This window comes from Hippichthys cyanospilos, chromosome 19 (assembly GCF_059441005.1).
Source record: "Hippichthys cyanospilos isolate Australia breed blue-spotted pipefish chromosome 19, RoL_Hcya_1.0, whole genome shotgun sequence".
Taxonomy (NCBI): Eukaryota; Metazoa; Chordata; class Actinopteri; order Syngnathiformes; family Syngnathidae; genus Hippichthys; species Hippichthys cyanospilos.
The window spans coordinates 881,242-905,000 of NC_142387.1; the positions used below are offsets into that span (position 1 = coordinate 881,242).

Sequence of the window (23,759 nt, forward strand, 5' to 3'; positions counted from 1 at the left end):
TTGAACAACAGCGTTTAAGTTTATTAGACCACTCAATGCACTCCTGTGTCGCCGCCTCTGCGAAGATATGGGTGCTGAACACACAACTGCTACTATACACAGAAGTGTGCTTGCTTTCTCGTGGAAGGATACTGAACCGGTTGTTGGAATTAAGGTCAGAAATACACATTTTTGACTGAGCAAAGATCTCCCCATGATACCCTCTTCCAGGACACAGATTAGCTCATAAAGCTGTGCTACCTGGCAGATATATTCAGCAAATTGAATAAACTGAACATGTCTCTGCAGGGTGGGAACATTAAAATTTTAAACCTTTATGACAAGGTGGTGGCTTCCTTAAAATAGCAGAACTGTGGAAAAGGGCCTGTGCGCAACAGGATTTCACTTGCTTTCCTCAGTTGGATAAGTTTCTCTCAAGTAAGGATGTGGACAGAGCTCCAATTAGGTTGGTCATAGAGGAACATTTGACCAAGTTGACTCATGAATTTTTTTCCTACTTTCCTGATATGGAGGATAAACCTGCACAACATGATTGGGTGAGAAACACATTTCTCTTGTACGAAGCAAGCTTTCTGTCAGCTCAGGAAAAACTCAAGTTAGAAGTATCGTCTGATTGTGGCCTCCAGATGAAGTTTGCCATGCTCACACTTCCAGTTTTGGGTCCAGTGCAACAGTTATCAATCTTTTCAATTATTAAATTCAATACACATTTTACGTTGAACATACACACGTGGACAAAATTGTTGGTACCCCTCAGTTAAAGAAAGAAAAACCCACAATTCTCATTGAAATCACTTGAAACTTACAAAAGTAACAATAAATAAAATTTATTGAAAATTAAATAATCAAAATCAGCCATCACTTTTGAATTGCTGATTAACATATTTATTTAAAAAAAACAAAGTAATGAAACAGGCCTGGACAAAAATGATGGTACCTCTATAAAAGATTGAAAACTATTTGACCAGACTGACATGATTAACTCAGGTGTGTCCTTTAATTGACATCACAGGTGTTTCCAAACTCATAATCAGTCAGTCTGCCTATTTAAAGGGAGACAAGTAGTCACTCTGCTGGTGAAAAGGTGTGTACCACACTGAACATGGACAACAGAAAGCGAAGGAGAGAATTGTCCAGGACATCCGAAAAAAAATTATAGACAAACATCTTAAAGGTAAAGCCTATAAGACCATCGCTAAACAGCTTGAAGTTCCTGTGACAACAGTGGCTCATATTATTCAGAAGTTCAAGACCCACGGGACAGTAGAGAATTGTCGGTTTTTCCTTCTTTAACTGAGGGGTACCAACAATTTTGTCCATGTGTGTATTATGTTTTGGTTTAGTATCTGATGTTATTTAATCATTAAGGTAATGGTTTTAATGTTGTAAACAAATCTTTATTATGATTTATTATGACACAATGAAAAAAGGGCACTTATTTTGAATATTTTCTGTGGACAAATTTTTGTGGACAAATACTTATGAGTAATGTTATTTCTGAGAAGATCTCTTCAATATGCAAAAGAGGACACTTTATGTTGATTAGTTTTTTTTGTGGACAAGTGAAGTTTGAAAGGTTCTAAAGCTCAATACAGTGGGCCCCTGGTTTACGAACTTTTCATCTTTTGTCCCCCTCTTACGCACAAACCTTTTGTCTTACGAACAATCCAACATGCCGGTCAGAGCGTCCGCACTAATTTTTTCGCTTTGCTGCATCAACAAAAACAACTATTCTTGCATGTGACATAACACCGATATGCTATTGGTCTTATAAAGTCACAGTCACGGTCTCAGTCACGGAGATGCCGATTTGCTATTGGTCGATTAAGTTCACAGTCCCGGTCTCAGTCACGGAGATGCGGATGTGCTATTGGCCGGCGTCACATCAATCACAGAAATGCCGATATGCTATTGGTCGAACGCCTTCATCTAGCTTGATGGCATAGCTGGTCGGTGTGTTGTGAAGACTTTGCAAACTTTATCTGTTAGACATGGCTTCTAAAATTGCAAGTTGCGGTAAAGGAAGAAGTAAGAGGATGATGACCATAGAAACGAAGCAGGAGATAACCTAGCTAGTGAGTATGGCCTTAACCGCTCGGCAATCTTCTAAGGGCAAGACTTTCCTTGCCGTGGGACAGACCTCGGTCAACAAAATGGCGAGGCTTCTTTTATGGATTAAAGAGAAGGAAATCGCCGGTGATATGTTCTCGTTTAAGAAAATAAATAAATAAATTCTGCGGGTTCGTCTCTGCTCCCCCTCCGCCTTCACCCAGCTCAAGTCACGTCGCCCCAAAGGTAAATGTAATTTTTCCTTTGTATATTATTTAATTTAACTGTATAGTAGATTATGTTACTAATTTTTAATATGTGTATGAAGTCGTGATGTTTTTACCTAAGGTTTTTGCACGCGTTGCACGCATTCACTAATTAACAAAGGTTTGGATTGCCCTTCATACGAGCAATTCGAGTTACGAGCATAGCCGCTGAACGGATTAAGTTCATAACACGGGGGCCCACTGTATATAAGACACTCATGGCATTGACGGCATGTCTTAAATCTTTTTTTTTTTTTTTTTAGTTTTATTTTTCTCAAACACAAAAATGTTTTGCGCTGGTTAAGGGGTACACATCTTAAAAAATATTTTGCATGGGGTACAACACTGAAAAAAGGTTGAGAACCACTGAACTCGGAAGATGGGAGACTTCTGCATGTTTAGGCTGCCACCCCTGTAACTGAACCCTAACATAAGCGGAATATAATGGATCGACAGACAGATTTGATGTTTTTGTTGCATTACACAAAAACATAAAGAAGTAATTCCACCAAGACATTTTGATTACAATGTTGAAGAATGCAGACGTGTCTTTAATGCAAATTTTGGATATAATTTCAAAGCATTTAAAGAACTTCTAGAGCAGAGCCATGTGAGGATACATTGTGGCTAAGGTCCGAGGTAAAACTTCAATTGATGCAAAAGAATCACTCGACTGTTTGTAAAACTCAGTGTGGACTTATCTGCCGAATACTAGAATGACGAAACATTGTGGCATTGATGCAAAAGAATCACTGGACTGTTGTGAAAACCCAGGGTGGAATTATCTGAATGATGAATACGACAATGTAAGTACCAGAATACATTAGTAGTCTCACAGTTTTGTATTTGGCCCGACCCATCTTAATTCAGTCATCACAGTTCGGTTCAAATGAGGACCCTCTTGTTTTTCTCGGGATTATTATTATTATTATTATTATTATTAGGGCCCGAGCAGCAAGAGCACTCTTATTTTTCTCCAGATTATTAGGGCCTGAGCAGCATCGCCTGCGAGTACCCTCTTATTTTTCTCCAGATTATTATTATTACTAAGGCCCGAGCAGCGTCCGCTGCGAGAGCCCTCGTTTTTCTCCAGATTTATTATTATTATTAGGCCTTCTTGTTTTTTATACATATTATTATTAGGGCCCGAGCAGCAACTGCTTCGAGAGCCTTCTTGTTTTTCTCCAGATTATTATTATTATTATTATTATTATTATTATTAGGGCTCGAGCAGCGACCGCTGCGAGGTCCTTATTGTTCTTCTCCAGATTATTATTAGGGCCCGAGCAGCGACTGTTCTTCTCCGGATAATTAGGGCCTGAGCAGCTACCGCAAACTCGTCGGGCCTGCTGTAAAATTTGATATTTTGGTGTTCTCATACATAAAATCAAAAAAATTGATTTTTAGCACCACCTAGAGTCGAGAAATTCTACTGGGTCCCGGCCCGTTTCACTTAGAGTTATGAATTTTTTTAGGCATGTTTCAAATTTCCTTCGCCATGAGAGATAAAAACCTTAACTCCAATGTGCAAGCTTTGAAAAGACCTCAAGTCCTACAAAACCATTATAGAGCGCCATGTGTTAGGATGTACAGAACCAAAGTTAGATTGGCTAACATATATGTTGGGGGCGGGGCTTCAAAGTACGTGTTTCAAAGTCAAATTTCCTTGCCATGAACAACAGAAACCCTAAGAACTTCAAATGTGCAAGCTTAAAAAAATCTGAAACTTTACAGAAAATTTATTAATTACAGCCTTAAAAAAATCTGCATGATGAATTTCATATTTATAATAGCGTCACCTACTTGAAGACAAAAACATTTTTTTTAAACTCTCATGTATTGTGCTAAGCCCGTAAAAGTAAGTGAACTGAAAATTTGTCCGAATAGTATCGAGGAATGGAGGATAAGGGTTTCCAAATTTTACAACTTTGAGATAAAGGGGGTGGTCTGTATGCCACCTCAAAGTTGGAGTTTTCCCCAACCAGCGAAAGTTGCTGTAATTGAACCCAGATGATCCTAAAACTGCAGCCTGTTCCGACCCGTTTGACCTAGAGCTACGAAACATTTTAGGCATACGTAGGACCTCAAGACCTACAAAAACATCAAAGAGCATCATACGTTAGGATTTACAGAACCAGAGTTATCAACTGTTGAATGTGCCGATTGGCCCTTTTTTGTACATTTTTCGGTATCAAAACCCTTGACCCGATCATCTACACCAGGGGTGGCCAAGTTCGGTCCTCAAGAGCCACAATCCAGACTGTTTTCAACGTATCTCTTCAACCAACACACCTGAGTCAAATCAGCGTCGTTATCAGGATTGTGCAAAGCATGCTGATGAGCTAATCATTTGAATCAGGTGTGTTAGTTGAAGAGACACAATGAAAACAGGCTAGATTGTGGCTCTTGAGGACCGAACTTGGCCACCCCTGATCTACACGTTTGGCATGCTCCATTATGTGACATAGGGGCACAAATGGGCAAATTCCAATGTCCAGCCAATCCGAAAAAGTTTCTCTAATTGGACCCATATTGTCTCATCTTTTCTAAATTATATATAATTGATGGTCCAATGTAAAACACACCTACTAACAAGTTTTTTTTCCTACTGCGAGCACCACCTAGCGGGAGCAAAAAATGTCATTATAGTCGATTGATTGCAGCCAAACCCAGTTGGTTCGCTTTACAGCTACCAAAATTTGGAGGCATATGCAGGACCTTAAGACCGAAAAAACAATCAAATACAGCCATGTGCTAGGATGTATAGAAAAAGAGTTAGATTTTTTAATTTGCAATTTTGATTCATTTATGGCCATTTGTAAGTCTTCCACTGCTGCCGCCTTCTCTTATACCGTTGACTCCATCAACTTTCAATTTGACCTAGACCATTATCAGACTTAGAGGCACAACTGGTCCAAAAATAGTCACAATCCTTTGAAATATATGATGGAGGCGGGCTTTCAAAACATGAAGTCAATGTTTCCTTCGCCCACAGTGACAAAAACCAATGGCGACACCTGGTGGCAGACAAAAAAATTAATTTTTACACTTTCATGTTCTATGCTATGCCAGTTTCAGTAAATTCACTGAAAATTAGTCAGATGAGTATTGAGAGGGAATATTATAAAACAAGTTATATTACTCTTCAAATTTGGGCATGGCCTTTACACCGCCTCAAAGTCCGATGCCTGGCCAGACCGGTAAAACAATGTAATTGGACCAAGATAATCTCTAAATGTCATTTCATGGGATTATAATGCTGAACACACTTTTTTCCTCGTAGTGTGTTCCGCATTGGAAACCCATCAAATATATGAAGTTTAGAAAAGATAAGACCACCTGGGTCCAAATAAAGCAACCTTGTTCGTTTTGGCGAGACGTGAGACTGACATTTTTGTTTGCCACTAGGTGGCTGTATAAGCAATTGAAGAAACTATTAAACACATGTGTTAAGGCGTTGAGTTTTCATGTGTCTGTGAAGTTTCAGATTTTTAGAAGCTTGTAAAGCTGAGTTATAAAGGTTTGTGTCACATGTGGCGAAGTAAACATCAAAGGCATAGTTTGAAGCCCCGCCCCCAACATATTTGATGGCGGATCTTCCCAAAAATTTGAACAATTGTACCTTCCAGTCAGATAAAACACCACAACAAATTTGAAGTCGATTGGGTCAAGCGTTTGGGAGAAAAAAGGAGCCGTTAAGGACCTGCAAGCGAGCAAAAATGGGCAAAAGGTGCACATTCAAAAATTCATAACTCTCTTTCTGTACATCTGAACATATGGCTTGGACTGACTTTTTTGTAGGGCTCTTGGTCCTACATAAGGTTGCAAATTTTTGTAGCTCTTGATAAACGGGCCGGGACTGAGAGGCTATTTTCCACTCCATTTTGGGGCCATTTGCAGCCATTTTTTTCGTTTTGGCGAGACATCTGACTTTGAGGTTGCGTGCAGCCCACCCCCATTATCGAAAAGTCGTAAAATTTTAAAACCATAACATTCCATTTCTTAATGGTGTACTGACCAATTTTCAGTTATTTTACTCAAAAAGACTGAGCGCAATACATGAAAGTTTAAAATAATACATTTTAATCAAGCACTAGGCGGCGCTAGTAGCTATTTCAAAAAAAATTTTTCAAAGTTGTTCAAGTCAAAACTCTCCATGTGTATATGAAGTTTTAGAATTTTTTTAAGCTTGTATATCAGAATTTTGAAGCCCCTATCATATATGTCGGCGGATCTGCACCAAATTTTGCCCAGTTGTGCCCCAATGTGTGAATATGGACCACAGCAAATTTGAAGGCGATTGAGTAAAGCGTTTAGGAGGAACAAGGAGCAGTTTGGGACCTGCAAACGTGCAAAAATGGGCCAAAAATGCATATTCAAAAAAATCATAACTCTTTTTTTTGTACATCTGAGCACATAGCTCGCGCTGACTTTTTTGTAGGTCTAGGTCCTACATATGCCTAAAATTTTTCGTAGCTCTAGGTCAAACGGGCCGGGCCCAGCTGCACATTTTCGACCTTAGGTGGCGCTGCAGAGCCATTTTTTTTTGCATTGTTTTGGAAAACACTAAAATATCCAATTTTTTACCGGGCCCGACAAATGTGCAAATTTTGGTGACTTTTCGTGCATGTTTAGGCCCTCAAAAATGGAAAAGCACTGCACAGTAAATAATAATAATAACTAGAGCTGCAAGCAGCTATAAAGGGCCCTCGCAGACCTGTGCATGTTGGGGTATGAACAAGTTGGGGTATGAACAAGGACTATGAACGATGAAAAAGTAGTTGTAGATGACTTCAGTGCAGGACTCTTACCAAATATGTAAAATTTAGACAAGGTGGGACAATGTGGGTGGAGTTACTGCAGCTTTTATTGATCAAATTTTGTGACTTTCAATGCCATATAGGCCACACCCACTGTCGAAACATCGTACTGATTTGTGGAGGGCATAAGGCATGGCCACTGGCTTTTCAGAAAACATTTAAGGGATATCACTTCAAGGGGCTCAGCAGAGTTCATAAAAACATTAAGGATTTGCTATATTTTTTGCTGCCACTAGGTGGCGCTCGTACTATGATAAAAAATAGGCTTGTAGGTGTGTTTCACATTGGACTCCCATCCCATATATGAAGTTTTAAAAATATCAGATCGTCTAGGTCCAATTACAGCAACATTTACCGTTTTCGCGAGACATCGGATTTTGAGTTGGCATAGAGGCCACGCCCTTTATTGAAAAGTCAAAATTGAGAACCTTAATGTTCCAATGTGTCATAGCTTTTCTGACCATTTTTGAGTTCATTTAGTCAAACAGGCATTTCACAGTACATAAAAGTATAAAAAATGAGATTTTTGTTCGCCACTGGGTGGCGCTGTAAATGATTTGAAAGTTTATCACATAGCTGTATTATTGCATGACTTTTAAAGTCCCAGGAAAGTTTCAGATGGTTTGAAGCTGTCATAGCTGAGTGATTAACATTTTTGTCACTCTTGGCGGAGGAATTATTAAACATAATTTGAAGCTCTGACCCCATCTTTTATGTCAAGAGATCTTCACGATATTTGGACTATGTGTGCCCCTCAGTTGGATAATGATTCACGCCAAAGTTGAAAGTAATGGGGTGAATCGTTTAAGAGAAAAAGGCACTAGTTTGAGACCAGCTTATGTCTAAGAATGGGACAAAACTGCACATTAAAAAAATTCACAACAATTTTTCTGTACATCTTAGCATATCACTTCTATTGACGTTTTTGTAGGTAATACAGTCCTTCATTTGCCTACAAAGTTTCATAGCTGTAGGTCAAACCAAACAGGATTGACTGTAATCTTTCGACTAATGAAATTTTTTGCAGCTACTAGGTGGCGCTAGCTTTAAACTGGAATATAGTTTTGTCGATATGTTCAGGAGAATATTTTCATCCAATGTGTGAAATTGTGAGAAGATCAGATCATCTGGGTCAAATTACAGCAACTTTTACTGGACAGATAAAGCTTCGGAATGAAAATGGTCGTAGAGGCCACGCCCATTATCGAAACTTCGTAAAATTTGGTGGAGGTCAGCAAGGCTGTCTAGAGGCTTTTCAGACTTAATTTCAGCGATATTACTTCAAAGGACTCAGCTAAAAAAATAAAAACGTTTAAAAAATGCTATGTTTTTGGCTGCCACTAGGTGGCGCTCGCACTATAACAAAAAATACGATGATAGGTGTATTCCGCATTGGAAACCCATCAAATATATGAAGTTTAGAAAAGAAAAGACTATCTGGGTCAAAATACAGCAACTTTGTTCGTTTTTGCGAGACATCAGACTGACATTTTTGTTTGCCACTAGGTGGCCTTATAAGCAATTCAAGATATTTTTAAACACCTGTGTTAAAGGCTTAAGTCTCCATGTGTCTGTGAAGTTTCAGATTTTTCCAAGCTTGTAAAGCTGAGTTATAAAGGTTTGTTTCACATGTGGCAAAGTAAACATCAAAGGCATAATATGAAGCCCCGCCCCCAACAAATTTGATGGCGGATCGTCACAAAAATTTGAACAATTGTGCCTCACAGTCAGATAAAACATCACAGCAAATTTGAAGTCGATCGGGTCAAGCGTTTGGGAGAAAAAAGGAGCAGTTCGGGACCTGCAAATGAGCAAAAACGGGCCAAAAGTGCACATTCAAAAATTCATAACTCTCTTTCTGTACATCTGAGCGTATGGCTCGCGCTGACTTTTTTGTAGGGCTCGAGGTTCTACATAAGGCTACAAATTTTTAGAGCTCTAGGTCAAACGGGCCGGGAGTGAGAGGCTATTTTCCACTCATAAGGCCATTTTGGGGCCAATTACAGCCACTTTTTTCGTTTTGGCGAGTCATCTGACTTTGAGGTGGCGTGCAGACTACGCCCATTATCGAAAAGTCGTAAAATTTTAAAACCTTAATATTCCATGTCTTATTGATATTTTGACCAATTTTCATCTGTTTTACTCAAACAGACTGAGCACAATACATGAAAGTGTAAAAAATGACATTTTAATCAACCACTAGGCGGCGCTAGTAGGTATTTAAAAAAACTTTTTTCAAAGGTGTTAAAGACATAAGTTTCCATGTGTCAATGAAGTTTTAGAATTTTTTAAGCTAGTACAACAAAGTTATTAAGGTTTATGTCACTCTTGGCGAAGGAAAAATTGAACACATAATTTGAAGCCACGCCCCTATCATATATGTCAGCGGATCTGCACCAAATTTTGCCCACTTGTGCCCCTATGTGTGAATATGGACCACAGCAAATTTGAAGGTGATTGAGTAAAGCGTTTAGGAGAAACAAGGAGCAGTTTGGGACCTGCAAACGTGCAAAAATGGGCCAAAAATGCACATTCAAAAATTCATAACTCTTTTTCTGTACATCTGACCACATGGCTTGCGCTGACTTTTTTGTAGGTCTCTAGGTCCTACATATGCCTAAAAGTTTTCGTAGCTCTAGGTCAAACGGGCCGGGACCAGGTGCACTTTTTCAACCTTAGGTGGCGCTGCAGAGCCATTTTTTTTGCATTGTTTTGGGAAACACAAAAATATCCAATTTTTCACCGGGCCCGACAAATGTGCAAATTTTGGTGACTTTTCGTGCATGTTTAGGCCCTCAAAAATGGAAAAGCGCTGCACAGTAAATAATAATAATAATAAGAACTAGAGCTGCAAGCAGCTATAAAGGGCCCTCGCAGACCTGTGCACGTTGGGGTATGAACAGGTCGGGGTATGAACAAGGACTATGAACAATGAAATAGTAGTTGTAGATGACTTCAGTGCAGGACTCTTACCAAATATGTAAAATTTAGACAAGGTGGGACAATGTGGGTGGAGTTACTGCAGCTTTTATTGTTCCAATTTTGTGACTTTCAATGCCATATAGGCCACACCCACTGTCGAAACATCGCACTGATTTGTGGAGGGCATAAGGCATGGCCACTGGCTTTTCAGAAAACATTTAAGGGATATCACTTCAAGGGGCTCAGCAGAGTACATAAAAACATTAAGGATTTGCTATATTTTTTGCTGCCACTAGGTGGCGCTCGTACTATGATAAAAAATAGGCTTGTAGGTGTGTTTCACATTGGACTCCCATCCCATATATGAAGTTTTGCAAACATCAGATCATCTAGGTCCAATTACAGCAACTTTCACCGTTTTGGGGAGACATCAGACTTTGAGTTTGCATAGAGGCCACGCCCTTTAATGAAAAGTCATAAAAGTTGAGAACCTTAATGTTCCAATGTGTCATAGCTTTTCTGACCATTTTTTAGTTCATTTAGTCAAACAGGCATTTCACAGTACATAAAAGTATAAAAAATGAGATTTTTGTCCGCCACTGGGTGGCGCTGTAAATGATTTGAAAGTTTATCACATAGCTGTATTATTGCATGACTTTTAAAGTCCCAGGAAAGTTTCAGATGGTTTGAAGCTGTCATAGCTGAGTTATTAAGATTTTTGTCACTCTTGGCGAAGGAAGTATTAAACATAATTTGAAGCTCCGCCCCCATCTTTTCTGTCAAGAGATCTTCACGATATTTGGACTATGTGTGCCCCTCAGTTGGATAATGATTCATGCCAAAGTTGAAGGTAATGGGGTGAATCGTTTAAGAGAAAAAGGCACTCGTTTGAGACCAGCTAATGTCTAAGAATGGGACAAAACTGCACATTAAAAAAATTCTTAACAATTTTTCTGTACATCCTAGCACATCACTTCTATTGACTTTTTTGTAGGTCTTGCAGTTCTTCATTTGCCTACAAAGTTTCATAGCTGTAGGTCAAACCAAACAGGATTGACTGTAATCTTTCGACTAATGACATTTTTTGCAGCCACTAGGTGGCGCTAGCTTTAAACTGGAATATATTTTTGTCGATATGTTCAGGAGAATATTTTCATCCAATGTGTGAAATTGTGAGAAGATCAGATCATCTGGGTCAAATTAGAGCAACTTTTACTGGACAGATAAAGCTTCGGAATGAAAATGGTCGTAGAGGCCACGCCCATTATCGAAACTTCGTAAAATTTGGTGGAGGTCAGCAGGGCTGTCTAGAGGCTTTTCAGACCTAATTTCAGCGATATTACATCAAAGGGCTCAGCTAAACACATAAAAACGTTTAAAAAATGCTCTATTTTTGGCTGCCACTAGGTGGCGCTCGCACTATAACAAAAAATACGTTGATAGGTGTATTCCGCATTGAAAACCCATCAAATATATGAAGTTTAGAAAAGATAAGACCATCTGGGACCAAACACAGCAACTTTGTTCGTTTTGGCGAGACATCAGACTGACATTTTTGTTTCCCACTAGATGGCCTTATAAGCAATTGAAGATTTTTTTAAACACTTGTGTTAAGGGCTTAAGTCTTCATGTGTATGTGAAGTTTCAGATTTTTCTAAGCTTGTAAAGCTGAGTTATAAAGGTTTGTTTCACATGTGGCAAAGTAATCATCAAAGGCATAATATGAAGCCCCGCCCCCAACATATTTGTTGGCAGATCATCCCGAAAATTTGAACAATTGTGCCTCACAGTCAGATCAAACATCACAGCAAATTTGAAGTCGATCGGGTCAAGCGTTTGGGAGAAAAAAGGAGCAGTTCGGGACCTGCAAATGAGCAAAAACGGGCTAAAGGTGCACCTTCAAAAATTCATAACTCTCTTTCTGTACATCTGAGCACATGGCTCGCGCTGACTTTTTTGTAGAGGTCGAGGTCCTACATAAGGCTACAAATTTTTGGAGCTCTAGGTCAAACGGGCCGGGAGTGAGAGGCTATTTTCCACTCATAAGGCCATTTTGGGGCCAATTACAGCCACTTTTTTCATTTTGGCGAGTCATCTGACTTTGAGGTGGCGTGCAGACTACGCCCATTATCGAAATGTCGTAAAATTTTGAAACCTTAATATTCCATGTCTTAATGATATTCTGACCAATTTTCATTTGTTTTACTCAAACAGACTGAGCACAATACATGAAAGTGTAAAAAATAACATTTTAATCAACCACTAGGCGGCGCTAGTAGGTATTTAAAAAAACTTTTGTCAAACGTGTTAAAGACATAAGTTTCCATGTATCTATGAAGTTTTAGATTTTTTTAAGCTAGTACAACAAAGTTATTAAGGTTTATGTCACTCTTGGCGAAGGAAAAATTGAACACATAATTTGAAGCCACGCCCCTATCATATATGTCAGCGGATCTGCACCAAATTTTGCCCACTTGTGCCCCTATGTGTGAATATGGACCACAGCAAATTTGAAGGTGATTGAGTAAAGCGTTTAGGAGAAACAAGGAGCAGTTTGGGACCTGCAAACGTGCAAAAATGGGCCAAAAATGCACATTCAAAAATTCATAACTCTTTTTCTGTACATCTGAGCACATGGCTCGCGCTGACTTTTTTGTAGGTCTCTAGGTCCTACATATGCCTAAAAATTTTCGTAGCTCTAGGTCAAACGGGCCGGGACCAGGTGCACTTTTTCAACCTTAGGTGGCGCTGCAGAGCCATTTTTTTTGCATTGTTTTGGGAAACACGAAAATATCCAATTTTTCACCGGGCCCGACAAATGTGCAAATTTTGGTGACTTTTCGTGCATGTTTAGGCCCTCAAAAATGGAAAAGCGCTGCACAGTAAATAATAATAATAATAATAATAATAATAATAATAATAATCTGGAGAAAAACAAGAGGGCTCTCGCAGCGGTAGCTGCTCGGGCCCTAATAATAACTAGAGCTGCAAGCAGCTATAAAGGGCCCTCGCAGACCTGTGCACGTTGGGCTATGAACAGGTCGGGGTATGAACAAGGACTATGAACGATGAAAAAGTAGTTGTAGATGACTTCAGTGCAGGACTCTTACCAAATATGTAAAATTTAGTCAAGGTGGGACATTGTGGGTGGAGTTACTGCAGCTTTTATTGTTCCAATGTTGTGACTTTCAATGCCATATAGGCCACACCCACTGTCGAAACATCGTACTGATTTGTGGAGGGCATAAGGCATGGCCACTGGCTTTTCAGAAAACATTTAAGGGATATCACTTCAAGGGGCTCAGCAGAGTACATAAAAACATTAAGGATTGGCTTTTTTTTTGCTGCAACTAGGTGGCGCTTGTACTATGATAAAAAATTGGCATGTAGGTGTGTTTCACATTGGACTCCCATCCCATATATGAAGTTTTAAAAATATCAGATCGTCTAGGTCCATTTTCAGCAACTTCTACCGTTTTCACGAGACATCGGATTTTGAGTTGGCATAGAGGCCACGCCCTTTATTGAAAAGTCATAAAAGTTGGGAACCTTAATGTTCCAATGTGTCATAGCTTTTCTGACCATTTTTGAGTTCATTTAGTCAAACAGGCATTTCACAGTACATAAAAGTATAATAAATGAGATTTTTGTCCGCCACTGGGTGGCGCTGTAAATGATTTGAAATTTTATCACATAGCTGTATTATTGCATGACGTTTAAAGTCCCAGGAAAGTTTCAGATGGTTTGAAGCTGTCATAGCTGAGTTATTAAGATTTTTGTCACTCTTGGCGAAGGAAATATTAAACATAATTTGAAGCTCCGCCCCCATCTTTTATGTCAAGAGATCTTCACGATATTTGGACTATGTGTGCCCCTCAGTTGGATAATGATTAATGCCAAAGTTTAAGGTAATGGGGTGAAGATTTTAAGAGAAAAAGGCACTAGTTTGAGACCAGCTAATGTCTAAGAATGGGACAAAACTGCACATTAAAAAAATTCATAACAATTTTTCTGTACATCTTAGCACATCACTTCTATTGACTTTTTTGTAGGTCTTACAGTTCTTCATTTGCCTACAAAGTTTCATAGCTGTAGGTCAAACCAAACAGGATTGACTGTAATCTTTCGACTAATGACATTTTTTGCAGCCACTAGGTGGCGCTAGCTTTAAACTGGAATATATTTTGTCAATATGTTCAGGAGAATATTTTTATCCAATGTGTGAAATTGTGAGAAGATCAGATCATCTGGGTCAAATTACAGCAACTTTTACTGGACAGATAAAGCTTCGGAATGAAAATGGTCATAGAGGCCACGCCCGTTATCGAAACTTCGTAAAATTTGGTGGAGGTCAGCAGGGCTATCTAGAGGCTTTTCAGACTTAATTTCAGCGATATTACTTCAAAGGGCTCAGCTAAACACATAAAAACGTTTAAAAAATGCTATATTTTTGGCTGCCACTAGGTGGGGCTCGCACTATAACAAAAAATACGTTGATAGGTGTTTTCCGCATTGGTACCCCATCAAATATGTAATGTTTAGAAAAGATGAGACCATCTGGGTCCAAATACAGCAACTTTGTTCGTTTTCGCGAGAAATCAGACGGACACTTTTGTTTGCCACTCGGTGGCCTTATAAGCAATTTAAGATTTTTTTAAACACATTTGTTAAGGGTTTAAGTCTTCATGTGTCTGTGAAGTTTCAGATTTTTCCAAGCTTGTAAAGCTGAGTTATAAAGGTTTGTTTCACATGTGGCAAAATAATCATCAAAGGCATAATATAAAGCCCCGCCCCCAACATATTTGATGGCGGATCATCACAAAAATTTGAACAATTGTGCCTCAGAGTCAGATAAAACATCACAGCAAATTTGAAGTCGATCGGGTCAAGCGTTTGGGAGAAAAAAGGAGCAGTTCGGGACCTGCAAATGAGCAAAAACGGGCCAAAAGTGCACATTCAAAAATTCATAACTCTCTTTCTGTACATCTGAGCACATGGCTCGCGCTGACTTTTTTGTAGGGCTCAAGGTCCTACATAAGGCTACAAATTTTTGGAGCTCTAGGGGCCGGGAGTGAGAGGCTATTTTCCACTCATAAGGCCATTTTGGGGCCAATTACAGCCACTTTTTTCGTTTTGGCGAGTCATCTGACTTTGAGGTGGCGTGCAGACTACGCCCATTATCGAAATGTCGTAAAATTTTAAAACCTTAATATTCCATGTCTTAATGATATTCTGACCAATTTTCATTTGTTTTACTCAAACAGACTGAGCACAATGCACGAAAGTGTAAAAAATAACATTTTAATCAACCACTAGGCGGCGCTAGTAGGTATTTAAAAAAACTTTTTTCAAAGGTGTTAAAGACATAAGTTTCCATGTGTCTATGAAGTTTTAGATTTTTTTAAGCTAGTACAACAAAGTTATTAAGGTTTATGTCACTCTTGGCGAAGGAAAAATTGAACACATAATTTGAAGCCACGCCCCTATCATATATGTCAGCGGATCTGCACCAAATTTTGCCCACTTGTGCCCCTATGTGTGAATATGGACCACAGCAAATTTGAAGGTGATTGAGTAAAGCGTTTAGGAGAAACAAGGAGCAGTTTGGGACCTGCAAACGTGCAAAAATGGGCCAAAAATGCACATTCAAAAATTCATAACTCTTTTTCTGTACATCTGAGCACATGGCTTGCGCTGACTTTTTTGTAGGTCTCTAGGTCCTACATATGCCTAAAAGTTTTCGTAGCTCTAGGTCAAACGGGCCGGGACCAGGTGCACTTTTTCAACCTTAGGTGGCGCTGCAGAGCCATTTTTTTTGCATTGTTTTGGGAAACACAAAAATATCCAATTTTTCACCGGGCCCGACAAATGTGCAAATTTTGGTGACTTTTCGTGCATGTTTAGGCCCTCAAAAATGGAAAAGCGCTGCACAGTAAATAATAATAATAATAAGACTAGAGCTGCAAGCAGCTATAAAGGGCCCTCGCGGACCTGTGCACGTTGGGGTATGAACAGGTCGGGGTATGAACTAGGACTATGAATGATGAAAAATTAGTTGTAGATCACTTCAGTGCAGGACTATTACCAAATAAGTAAAATTGAGACAAGATGGGACAATGTGTGTGGAGTTACTGCAGCTTTTATTGTTCCAATTTTGTGACTTTCAATGCCATATAGGCCACAGGCACTGTCGAAACATCGTACTGATTTGTGGGGGGCATAAGGCATGGACACTGGCTTTTCAGAAAACATTTAAGGGATATCACTTCAAGGGGCTCAGCAGAGTACATAAAAACATTAAGGATTTGCTATATTTTTTGCTGCCATTAGGTGGCGCTCGTACTATGATAAAAAATAGGCTTGTAGGTGTGTTTCACATTGGACCCCCATCCCATATATGAAGTTTTGCAAACATCAGATCATCTAGGTCCAATTACAGCAACTTTTACCGTTTTGGGGAGACATCAGACTTTGAGTTTTTATAGAGGCCACGCCCTTTAATGAAAAGTCATATAAGTTGAGAACCTTAATGGTCCAATGTGTCATAGCTTTTCTGACCTTTTTTGAGGTCATTTAGTCAAACAGGCATTTCAGAGTACATAAAAGTATAAAAAATGAGATTTTTGTCCGCCACTGGGTGGCGCTGTAAATGATTTGAAAGTTTATCACATAGCTGTATTATTGCATTACTTTTAAAGGCCCAGGAAAGTTTCAGATGGTTTGAAGCTGTCATAGCTGAGTTAATAATATTTTTGTCACTCTTGGCGAAGGAAATATTAAACATAATTTGAAGCTCCGCCCCCATCTTTTATGTCAAGAGATCTTCACGATATTTGGGCTATGTGTGCCCCTCAGTTGGATAATGATTCATGCCAAAGTTGAAGGTAATGGGGTGAATCGTTTAAGAGAAAAAGGCACTAGTTTGAGACCAGCTAATGTCTAAGAATGGGACAAAACTGCACATTAAAAAAATTCATAACAAATTTTCTGTACATCCTAGCACATCACTTCTATTGACTTTTTTGTAGGCCTTGCAGTCCTTCATTTGCCTACAAATGTTCATAGCTGTAGGTCAAACCAAACAGGATTGACTGTAATCTTTCGACTAATGACATTTTTTGCAGCCACTAGGTGGCGCTAGCTTTAAACTGGAATATATTTTTGTCGATATGTTCAGGAGAATATTTTCATCCAATGTGTTAAATTGTGAGAAGATCAGAGCATCTGGGTCAAATTACAGCAACTTTTACTGGACAGATAAAGCTTCGGAATGAAAATGGTCGTAGAGGCCACGCCCATTATCGAAACTTCGTAAAATTTGGTGGAGGTCAGCAAGGCTGTCTAGAGGCTTTTCAGACTTAATTTCAGCGATATTACTTCAAAGGGCTCAGCTAAACACTTAAAAACGTTTAAAAAATGCTATATTTTTGGCTGCCAGTAGGTGGCGCTCGCACTATAACAAAAAATACGTTGATAGGTGTATTCCGCATTGGAAACCCATTAAATATATGAAGTTTAGAAAAGATAAGACCATCTGGGTCCAAATACAGCAACTTTGTTCGTTTTCGCGAGACATCAGACTGACATTTTTGTTTGCCACTAGGTGGCTTTATAAGCAATTGAAGATTTTTTGTAAAACATGTGTTAAGGGCTTGAGTCTTCATGTGTCTGTGAAGTTTCAGATTTTTCCAAGCTTAGAAAGCTGAGTTATAAAGGTTTGTTTCACATGTGGCAAAGTAATCATCAAAGGCATAATATGAAGCCCCGCCCTTAACATATTTGATTGCGGATTGTCACGAAAATTTGAACAATTGTGCCTCACAGTCAGATAAAACATCACAGCAAATTTGAAGTCGATCGGGTCAAGCGTTTGGGAGAAAAAAGGAGCAGTTCGGGACCTGCAAATGAGCAAAAACGGGCCAAAAGTGCACATTCAAAAATTCATAACTCTCTTTCTGTACATCTGAGCATATGGCTCGCGCTGACTTTTTTGTAGGGCTCGAGGTCCTACATAAGGCTACAAATTTTTAGAGCTCTATGTCAAACGGGCCGGGAGTGAGAGGCTATTTTCCACTCATAAGGCCATTTTGGGGCCTATTACAGCCACTTTTTTCTTTTTGGCGAGTCATCTGACTTTGAGGTGGCGTGCAGACTACGCCCATTATCGAAATGTCATAAAATTTTAAAAGCTTAATATTCCATGTCTTAATGATATTCTAACCAATTTTCATTTGTTTTACTCAAACAGACTGAGCACAATACATGAAAGTGTAAAAAATAACATTTTAATCAACCACTAGGCGGCGCTAGTAGGTATTAAAAAAAACTTTTTTCAAAGGTGTTAAAGACATAAGTTTCCATGTGTCAATGAAGTTTTAGATTTTTTTAAGCTAGTACAACAAAGTTATTAAGGTTTATGTCACTCTTGGCGAAGGAAAAATTGAACACATAATTTGAAGCCACGCCCCTATCATATATGTCAGCGGATCTGCACCAAATTTTGCCCACTTGTGCCCCTATGTGTGAATATGGACCACAGCAAATTTGAAGGTGATTGAGTAAAGCGTTTAGGAGAAACAAGGAGCAGTTTGGGACCTACAAACTTGCAAAAATGGGCCAAAAATGCACATTCAAAAATTCATAACTCTTTTTCTGTACATCTGAGCACATGGCTCGCGCTGACTTTTTTGTAGGTCTTTAGGTCCTACATATGCCTAAAAATTTTCGTTGTTCTAGGTCAAACGGGCCGGGACCAGGTGCACTTTTTCAACCTTAGGTGGCGCTGCAGAGCCATTTTTTTTGCATTGTTTTGGGAAACACAAAAATATCCAATTTTTCACCGGGCCCGACAAATGTGCAAATTTTGGTGACTTTTCGTGCATGTTTAGGCCCTCAAAAATGGAAAAGCGCTGCACAGTAAATAATAATAATAATAATAATAATAATAATAATAATAATCCGGAGAAAAACAAGAGGGCTCTCGCAGCGGTAGCTGCTCGGGCCCTAAATAATAATCTGGAGAAAAACAAGAGGGCTCTCGCAGCGGTAGCTGCTCGGGCCCTAATAACTAGAGCTGCAAGCAGCTATAAAGGGCCCTCGCAGACCTGTGCACGTTGGGGTATTAACAGGTCGGGGTATGAACAAGGACTATGAACGATGAAAAAGTAGTTGTAGATGACTTCAGTGCAGGACTCTTACCAAATATGTAAAATTTAGACAAGGTGGGACAATGTGGGTGGAGTTACTGCAGCTTTTATTGTTCCAATTTTGTGACTTTCAATGCGATATAGGCCACATTCACTGTCGAAACATCGTACTGATTTGCGGAGGGCATAAGGCATGGCCACTGGCTTTTCAAAAAACATTTAAGGGATGTCACTTCAAGGGGCTCAGCAGAGTACATAAAAACATTAAGGATTTGCTATATTTTTTGCTGCCACTAGGTGGCGCTCGTACTATGATAAAAAATAGGCTTGTAGGTGTGTTTCACATTGGACTCCCATCCCATATATGAAAAAACATTAAAAACACATTAAAAAAATTCATAACAATTTTTCTGTACATCCTAGCACATCACTTCTATTGACTTTTTTGTAGGTCTTGCAGTCCTTCATTTGCCTACAAAGTTTCATAGCTGTAGGTCAAACCAAACAGGATTGACTGTAATCTTTCGACTAATGACATTTTTTCTAGCCACTAGGTGGCGCTAGCTTTAAACTGGAATATATTTTTGTCGATATGTTCAGGAGAATATTTTCATCCAATGTGTGAAATTGTGAGAAGATCAGATCATCTGGGTCAAATTACAGCAACTTTTACTGGACAGATAAAGCTTCGGAATGAAAATGGTCGTAGAGGCCACGCCCATTATCGAAACTTCGTAAAATTTGGTGGAGGTCAGCAGGGCTGTCTAGAGGCTTAGCAGACCTAATTTCAGTGATATTACATCAAAGGGCTCAGCTAAACACATAAAAACGTTTAAAAAATGCTATATTTTTGGCTGCCACTAGGTGGCGCTCGCACTATAACAAAAAATACGTCGATAGGTGTATTCCGCATTGGAAATCCATCAAATATATGAAGTTTAGAAAAGATAAGACCATCTGGGACCAAACACAGCAACTTTTTTCGTTTTGGCGAGACATCAGACTGACATTTTTGTTTGCCACTAGATGGCCTTATAAGCAATTGAATATTTTTTTAAACACTTGTGTTAAGGGCTTGAATCTCCATGTGTCTGTGAAGTTTCAGATTTTTCTAAGCTTGTAAAGCTGAGTTATAAAGGTTTGTTTCACATGTGGCAAAGTAATCATCAAAGGCATACTATAAAGCCCCGCCCCCAACATATTTGATGGCGGATCATCACAAAAATTTGAACAATTGTGCCTCACAGTCAGATAAAACATCACAGCAAATTTGAAGTCGATCGGGTCAAGCGTTTGGGAGAAAAAAGGAGCAGTTCGGGACCTGCAAATGAGCAAAAACGGGCCAAAAGTGCACATTCAAAAATTCATAACTCTCTTTCTGTACATCTGAGCACATGGCTCGCGCTGACTTTTTTGTAGGGCTCGAGGTCCTACATAAGGCTACAAATTTTTGGAGCTCTAGGTCAAACGGGCCGGGAGTGAGAGGCTATTTTCCACTCATAAGGCCATTTTGGGGCCAATTACAGCCACTTTTTTCGTTTTGGCGAGTCATCTGACTTTGAGGTGGCGTGCAGACTACGCCCATTATCGAAAAGTCGTAAAATTTTAAAACCTTAATATTCCATGTCTTAATGATATTCTGACCAATTTTCATTTGTTTTACTCAAACAGACTGAGCACCATACATGAAAGTGTAAAAAATGACATTTTAATCAACCACTAGGCGGCGCTAGTAGGTATTTAAAAAAACTTTTTTTAAAGGTGTTAAAGACATAAGTTTCCATGTGTCTATGAAGTTTTAGATTTTTTTAAGCTAGTACATCAGTTATTAAGGTTTTTGTCCCTCTTGGCGAAGGAAAAATTGAACACATAATTTGAAGCCACGCCCCTATCATATATGTCAGCGGATCTGCACCAAATTTTGCCCAGTTGTGGCCCTATGTCTAATTATAGACCACAGCAAATTTGAGAGTGATTGCGTAAAGCGTTTAGGAGAAACAAGGAGCAGTTTAGGACCTGCAAACGTGCAAAAATGGGCCAAAAATGCACATTCAAAAATTCATAACTCTTTTTCTGTACATCTGAGCACATGGCTCATGCTGACTTTTTTGTAGGTCTCTAGGTCCTACATATGCCTAAAAATTTTTGTAGCTCTAGGTCAAACGGGCCGGGATCAGGTGCACTTTTTCAACCTTAGGTGGCGCTGCAGAGACATTTTTTTTGCATTGTTTTCGGAAACACAAAAATATCAAATTTTTCACCGGGCCCGACAAATGTGCAAATTTTGGTGACTTTTCGTGCATGTTTAGGCCCTCAAAAATGGAAAATAATAATAATAATAATCCGGAGAAAAACAAGAGGGCTCTCGCAGCGGTAGCTGCTCGGGCCCTAATAATCCGGAGAAAAACAAGAGGGCTCTCGCAGCGGTAGCTGCTTGGGCCCTAATAATAATAAGAGTAATAATCCGGAGAAAAACAAGAGGGCTCTCGCAGCGGTAGCTGCTCGGGCCCTAATAATAATAAGAAGAAGAATAATCTGGAGAAAAACAAGAGGGCTCTCGCCGCGGTAGCTGCTCGGGCCCTAATAATAATAATAATAATAATAATAATAATAATAATCCGGAGAAAAACAAGAGGGCTCTCGCAGCGGTAGCTGCTCGGGCCCTAATAATAATAATAATCCGGAGAAAAACAAGAGGGCTCTCGCAGCGGTAGCTGCTCGGGCTCTAATAATAATCCGGAGAAAAACAAGAGGGCTCTCGCAGCGGTAGCTGCTCGGGCCCTCATAATAATCCGGAGAAAAACAAGAGGGCTCTCGCAGCGGTAGCTGCTCGGGCCCTAATAATAATCCGGGTAGGAACAATAGGGACCTCGCAGTGGTCACTGCTCGGGCCCTAATAATAATAATCTGGAGAAAAACAAGAGGGCTCTCGCAGCGGTAGCTGCTCAGGCCCTCATAATAATCCGGAGAAAAACAAGAGGGCTCTCGCAGCGGTGCTCGAGCCCTAATAACCTGACTTACTTTATTCAATTGGTTTCAGAAGTGGTTAATATGAAAGCTAAAACCATCCCAAATGATGCTGAATGTACGAAAATAGATTTGTTTCACTGGGTTTAGTCTTCCATAATTCCTCCTTCATCCTACCCCAGACATGCTCAATGATGTTCATATGTGGTCACTGGGCTGGCCAGTCCTGGAGGATCTTGACCTTCTTTGCCTAGAGCAGTGTTTCCCAACCTTTTGTTTGCCGCTCACACCGCGGGGGGAGGGGAGGGCTGTTCGCAGCACAGTCAATGCTGTAAATTTGTACAGCGGACGGGTTAGAGTTAAGGGGGGGGGGGGGGGGGGGGGGGGCTGTGTGCACAGTGGTTGAAAGACACTGGCCTAGAGGAACTTTGAGGGAGAGATTGTCTGCGATGGACCACCATGCTGCTGCAGAATTTGTCCCTTTTTATACTTAGAAATGTAATAGTAATAGCTGTTCTTAACCTACCATGCACACATGCAGTTTATGTAGCTATCTGTATGTACATAACCTACCCACTAACGGTTCAAATTTGTGCTCTTTTACTTACATGTATGTGCTGTTTATACCTCGTTTTTGGATCAACTTAGTACTTATTCTTTTTTTACGCCATTTGTGTGGACAGCAAAGGCAGAATTTTATTGTATGGAGAAACTCGTTTCTACACTGTGCACAACAAACACTTTGAATCTTGAAACAATGCTTCTCACACATGATGATTAATCCTTCATACACTACTCCACATGTGTCAAACTCACGGCCCGCGGGCCAGATCCGGCCCGCTATATAATCATATCCGGCCCGCAAGATCATTATACATTATCGTTATTAATGGCCTGTCTATATGACGCGCTAATAACGCGATACTGCAGTGAACTACAGATCCCACAATGCAACGCTTCAGCTGCCTTGCCGCGCACCTCCCTGGGTCAAAGTATTACAAGATATTACAAAGATAGACGTTAGCCGAGACGTTACCCCTCACGATGCCGAAAAGAAAAGTTGATTCCGAAAACAGAGCCTTTAATAACCGATGGGAGGCTGAGTATATGTTTACTGACATTGCCGGTAAACCCGTGTGTCTCATTTGTGGAGCAAATGTTGCTGTAATCAAAGAATTCAATTTAAGACGGCACTTCGAGACAAAACATAAAGATAACCTGAGAGACCTGGATGTAGAGCAGAAGCGACAGAAAGCAGAGGAGTTAAAGAAGAATCTGACATTCCAGCAGACGTTTTTTACCCGTGCAAAGTCACAAAGTGAAGCTGCTGTGAAAGCAAGTTTTATCGTGGCAGAGGAGATCGCCAAATCGGGCCGGCCGTTTTCAGAGGGAGAATTTCTGAAGAGCTGCATGATGAAGGTGTTTGAAGTCTTATGTCCAGACAAAAAGCAGATGCTGGTAAATATAAGCCTGAGTAGAAATACTGTTACTGATCGTATTTGTGAGATGGCCACTGATTTAAGAGCACAGTTGAGTGAAAGAAGCAAAGACTTTATTGCCTACTCTCTTGCTGTGGATGAAAGTACTGA

At 39.8% G+C, this 23,759-nt stretch overlaps 1 protein-coding gene and 1 pseudogene across 3 annotated transcripts in view; one reads left to right on the forward strand and one right to left on the reverse strand.

Annotated features, from left to right (window-relative positions):
• Positions 1 to 23,759, reverse strand: part of ipo4 (importin 4) — a 159,794-nt gene that overhangs the window by 58,438 nt on the left and 77,597 nt on the right. The window lies entirely within an intron of this gene.
• Positions 36 to 23,759, forward strand: part of LOC148407578 (zinc finger BED domain-containing protein 5-like) — a 24,386-nt pseudogene continuing 662 nt past the window's right edge.